The sequence below is a fragment of the Alligator sinensis genome, unplaced genomic scaffold (assembly GCF_000455745.1).
Source record: "Alligator sinensis unplaced genomic scaffold, ASM45574v1 scaffold749_1, whole genome shotgun sequence".
Taxonomy (NCBI): domain Eukaryota; kingdom Metazoa; phylum Chordata; order Crocodylia; family Alligatoridae; genus Alligator; species Alligator sinensis.
The window spans coordinates 125,567-131,517 of NW_005843319.1; positions in this window are offsets into that span (position 1 = coordinate 125,567).

Genomic DNA, 5,951 nt, shown 5'->3' on the forward strand with positions numbered 1-5,951 from the left:
CATGGGGAGGCAGGGTGAGCAAGGAGGTAGCTGCCGTGTGCTGCCCCTGTGCTGGGTACGTGGCTCCTGGGCAGGGAAGGGGCTGGCTAGGGATCAGAGTTCCAAGATGGCTGCCAAATGCTGGCATCTGGGTCTGGCTTCAAAATGGCTGCCAAGTGTTGACAGCCATGTGGCCAGAGGCTGAAGCTGTACCTGATGGCCACAAGGGCACATGGCAGCATTGGAGGGATGTATTAGCTTAATGCACATTAAATTTAGTCATGCTTATTTGCATGGGTAGACGCACCTATAGTGTAACAAACCCATCCCAAGGTAAGGATATTATGGGATGTTCATGGACTGTCCTTCATGGATGGTTTTGTGAATGAGGTTTATTGATATAGTTTACGGTCACTATTAGTAGTAAATGTTAAACTGTGTTTAAAATAAATAATATATTGTTTGGACTCTACTTGTAGGTAATGTTCAGCTGTGTTTAGTTTTACTAATTTTATGTTAGTTATGATATTTGATGTAAATGTATGTTTGTATTTTATAAGAGTCTCATACTATCTGGTCAAGTGATTGCTGATTAGGTGTATGGCTAGACAAAGGATATTTGCACTGAAAAGGAACAATGCCTAGCTACATTAGGAAGAGTAATCCCTGAGAATTCAGATCTGGGACGGCTATTCATTAGGGCCAGAGAACTGATCTAGTGCATACATGACCCCAGACCCATCTTCAAACACACAATAATAGTTTACACTCCTAAGGGGATGGCTATAGCAAAACTGACATCTGCAAACAGTCTTGTCAGATACTTGTAAATCTTGCATTGAAGAACTGAGAACTTGTAAATCGGATAATTGATACCTAAGAATACTGAATTAGACCTATATGTCTAAAAGGATGTAAATATTTTCTAGTTATAACTGTCTTGGGAAAGATGCCTGACCTGTCAAACAGGGATACATCTAGGGCAGGAAGTTATGGGCACATAAACATGAGTGCAGAGGCTGCTGTGATGCTTTTGAATTCAAATTAATCAAGTCTGCTGGAGAATGGAAATCTATCAGCCTCCTGCATCTTGTATATCAGTGTCCCAGTGCTAAGAAATGGTGGCAGGGGCACTTGAACTAAAGCTCATTCAGTGAGCTTTAGTTCAAGTGTCCCCACCATCATTTTTAAGCGTGGGGATGCTGATAAACAAGATGTGGTGGTGCTTTAAATAGAGCAGCTCTCAGAGCTGCTCTAACTATAGCACTGCCCCTCCACTCCTGTAGCACATGTAAAAGTGCCCTATATACCTAGTACATGCTCATGAATTTCAAACAAGCAGGCAGATAAGAATTATTACTTAAGAGTTGCTTTGGGACTAAATTGTGGTCTAAAGGTGTCTTTACACATGCTCTGGGGGTGGGGGAGGTCACTTTAATTAGAGCAGCTTCAAGAGCCACTCTAATGAAAGTGCTTGCAGCATCTCATGTATCAGCATCCCCACACTTCAAACTAGCAGCAAGGGTGTATTAACTAAAGCTTGTTGAACAATCTGTAGTTCAAGCAGCCTTGCCACCATTTTGAAATGTGGGGATGCTGATACATGAGATGTGGAGGCTGGCTGGAGCACACTAATTAGCATGCTTCAGCAAACTCAGTTAATCAAGTCTGCTACAATGTGGTTGAAACAGCCTCTCTGCACATGTACAGGCACCCTAAGATAGCTTAGGCCACATGTGCAAATGTTCTGTTTCTAGTAGGAGAACTGCCGCTCTCCCAGTGAAACCCATAGATTTTCCTTCTTTTTCTCCTAGAGCATAATCGACATTCCAAGATAGAAGTAAGATAGAAGTAACTCCAACCAGGTAGAAAACCCTCCCAGGAGAACAAACAGGTGCACACTTTCTCATGGATTAACTCTTCCTGGGAACCAGGAGAAGTTTAGCTGTAAGAAAAGATTCCCATTCTTCCCAAGTAAGGGGGTCATCTCACAATAGAGAGGTTGCAAAGAGTGACTGCTCCTGTCCCTCCCATAAATTGAATGGGGAGGGAAAGGAGCAGCAGGCAGCTTCTCCTGGCCAACTCCTCACATACTGGAGTCCCTGGAGTAAGAAGTGGGCAAGTAACTTTGCCACACTGCTCACTCTGCTCAGCTCCCAGGCAGTGGAGTGAGAAGTAGGCACAAGGCTTTGCCACGATGCCTCAGTACCCCTGGGAACAGGAGGACTGGTGCTGCTCCCCCTACCCCAGATTGCAATTACACTGGTTTTAGGAAATTGAATGAGCTGGGGATACAGGGTTGTTGTGAACTGAACATCTGTGCTGCTCTTTATCTCTGAGTCATTCTGAGCTGTGAAAATTTTCCACCACTAAAATTAACATTTGTACATGGCCTTAGATCCTGAACTGGAGAAGGCTAGGCAGTCTTAACTGATGGGTTTGCTTGAAGGAACTTTGACTCTAGTCAGAAATCAACAGCTGCATTCTAGTAAGTAGAGCAAAATAGGGAAATATTGAAACAGATTTCTAGTTTGTTTTTCAGATCTCTGTCTGTAACAATATATATTCACTGATCTTTATGATTTATCCTGTTTATATAATAATCCTTTTTGTAGGGTTTTTTTGTTTTTTTTTTACTTTACTGATTTTCTGTGGTAGATGTGATTTTGGTGCATTTGGCAATTCAGGCTGGTCCACATGATTCTTTAAGCTGATAAAACCTCCTTTGCTAGAGCTGCAACATGTGCGTGAAACAGGTACAACTGAGGTACCCTGCACCAAGGAGTTGGTCTATAAGCGCATCTCAGCTTGTTCTCATTGGTCAAGTAGTAGACAGAGTTTTTTTGGCTCAATAATATTCCTGAAGATGTGAGTCTACCCCTCGTGCCACAGCCATTATGAAGCATGACATTTAATATTGCTAAGCATGTCAAAACTGTGAAGGGTTGTATCTCTGTCCTATGGCAGGGACGCTGGTGGCTACTGTTACATCTTCCTTATAAATAGCATAATGCAGGTTTGAAACTTAACAGAAAAAACTAGCTTGAAAACAGTTAAATAGTTTGATCTTATTTAAACATTTTCATTTGATGGTATTGATTACAGTAATATTGATCAAATATTGCTACTATATATTTTACTGTTTTTTTGCTGTTAAAATGCAAATGCATAACTAAAAGTTTAAATTGTAAAATTTTGTACAAGAAAACTGTCTTGTAGCAGTAGAATTACTTGTTCCTTAATCTATTATAGGCAACAGTTCTCTGGAACACAGCTGTAGCTTCTTACAGTATGCCTTCCTTTCACACAAGTAGTTTCAAGGACTTTAGGATAACATACTAGCAATGACAGGTTTGCAGATGGTTATTACACGGTCCAAATCTGATGTAATTTGAAATACATGGAAATGTTGATGGCAAACTGAAATTGCACAGAGATCAACAAGCTCCTAAATGGACCAAAGCAAAAACAGTCATTTTCTCAGCACGATCCTTTTAAACAGGTCAAATATGAAATTCTGTTGCCTGTTAAAATTAAATTCTACTTTTAGTGATGTCATATGAAGTTAGAAGACATAAGAAATGTCATATACAACTGGCTCATTCCTGAGGTAATCTAAGTAATAATGATAAAATGCAGTGGTCCCTAAAATCAAATGAAATTTCACAGGCTTAACAAGAGAACAATGATCCATACAACTGTGAACTGACTATTATTATTATATCAGTATTATACTGTTTAAAATACCATTACTAAATTTGGAGGAAGTACAGTTTAAAAAACAAAAAACCATGGCAAGCTGATTTCACTAGTGCATGTGACCAAGAGGTCACCGCAATTACAATGCAACATCCTATGTTCAAGAAATGTAAGATGGTCATAGACAGGGCTGGTCACACAATAATGTATTTTTCTTGGAGAATTTCAATGAAAACAAACTTTTTTTCCCCATTTTTATCAACAAGTAATGGATTTTCCAGGGTCTTGCTGAATAACATTTTGTGTGTGTGTGTGTGTGTGTCTGTTCATATAATTCTCAAGGGCATATTTTTGTATCAATTTTGGACAATATCTTATTTTATCTTTTGGAACAAAAATAGATGGAAATTGTTTTACTAAATTTTGTCACAAACCTTGATAATGTAATTGAACCTCATGAAGATAGTCGTGGTTCTTCAAGGAACAAGTATAGTCCAGTTTTAAAATATTTTGTAACCTCAAACTACACACATTCTTAAATTATAAAGGCAAAACATCATGTAGAACCAGCTTTTCCCTTAGAGTAAACACTGAATAAAAAACACAACTGTTTTTGGTATGTACATATACACTGTTATACATTGTGATCTCTCAGGTTGAAATCCTGTCCTTATTGAAGTCCATGGCAAAGCTCACATTGACCTCAGTATAGCTAGATTTCATCAACAGTATCAGACAAAGGTGCTGACATGAATGTAAGCAAATGGCCTTTAGCTAACAGAAATTACACAAAGGCAGAGCAGCCTGGCATCTTACAGCCTGACTTGTTCAGACAAACTGTGGAGATAGATACATATGGAGATACAGATCTTGTGTGATGGGATGGAAACAAGACTTGTTTACAGAAATATATGGAGATATGGATCTCGTATTGTGGGAGCAAGGAGTGTCTAATGTACATTATATTGGAGATGCATATTAGACATCTACCTTTGGGGTCATGACCCTGCAGCTATCCCTGTTCAGATTAGATCCCTGAGCCCATGTAGAAATCCACTAGAGCCAAGGAGCACCACACAGACATCAGGAGCCACCTTTGCAGATTTATTTCACTTTGTGCCTGGAGTTCTTGGGGTTCATGATGAGATATTTTTAGAAACTTTCTGAGTAAAGAACTTACACACATAAAACCAGCTTTAATCCAAAACAGTGTCCCTTGTGAGGAGGAGTTAACACTGGGAAATTTAACACGATGTAAAAAACAAGCTCACTGCAATCTCATGTCATATATTGTCATTATTAGGCAAAGTAAGGCTGCATTCTGTAACAGCCTCTTTTATAATAAACCTAAATCTTTCTGTGAGGTTTGCAATAAGGGACCCTTTAAACTCTCCAAAACAGCTTTGGCAGGGGAAAAATGGTTTAACAATCCTGCTGAGAGCTAGGAATGGTTGATATCATGCTGTATACATGCTTTGTTTAACTCTTCTTGTAGCTCAGCATCTTACCTTCTTTTGATTAAATCTTAATCCCACACTTAATTCTCCTGATATAGACACTAAGATTAGAATATGCTTTTTTGGTCAGAATAATAATACGAAATATGGAAAGTCCCTTGTTATAAAAATCAGTATGGAAATATTCCTCCGCTTTTGCAATACCATGTACTGAAAGTTCCAGGGCTTTTTTTTTAATTTTCAGTGTTATTACTATATGTTTTTTGCAAAGGAGGACACTTTTATGCTAAAATATTAAGAGTAAATTTTAGGACATACTATTTCTGTTATTGATCCAGGGATTCACTTATACAGGAGAAATGTTTTGGCACTTACAGAACTTGTGAAGGTGTGTAAAATGCCTAAATCCTCATTCCCTTGCACCTCTTGGAAACTACTAAGAAACATATCCTCCATTTGGTTCATAAGACAACACTTATTTGCTACTGTGTATGTGTGTATATATATATATATATATATATATATATCTTAGTCACATATCATTGAAGAACAAACAGAAATTAAAGGCACAATTTTTGCATAGGGTGCATACAAAAGTTACATTTCAACTAGTTGAGCTGCAGTTCCACCAGTCAAAATGCTTTGTGTACAAGCATTCACGGTACTTCAACTGTTTAAAAAATGGCCAATACAGAGAAAATCTTCACTGCATAGGACATTGTTGAAGTGCTAATGATTGGGGTGCAAATGTTTGAACAAATGCTTTTATACAACCGCAACTGATTGGAGACATGGGACACCTTCTAGCATCCCAAC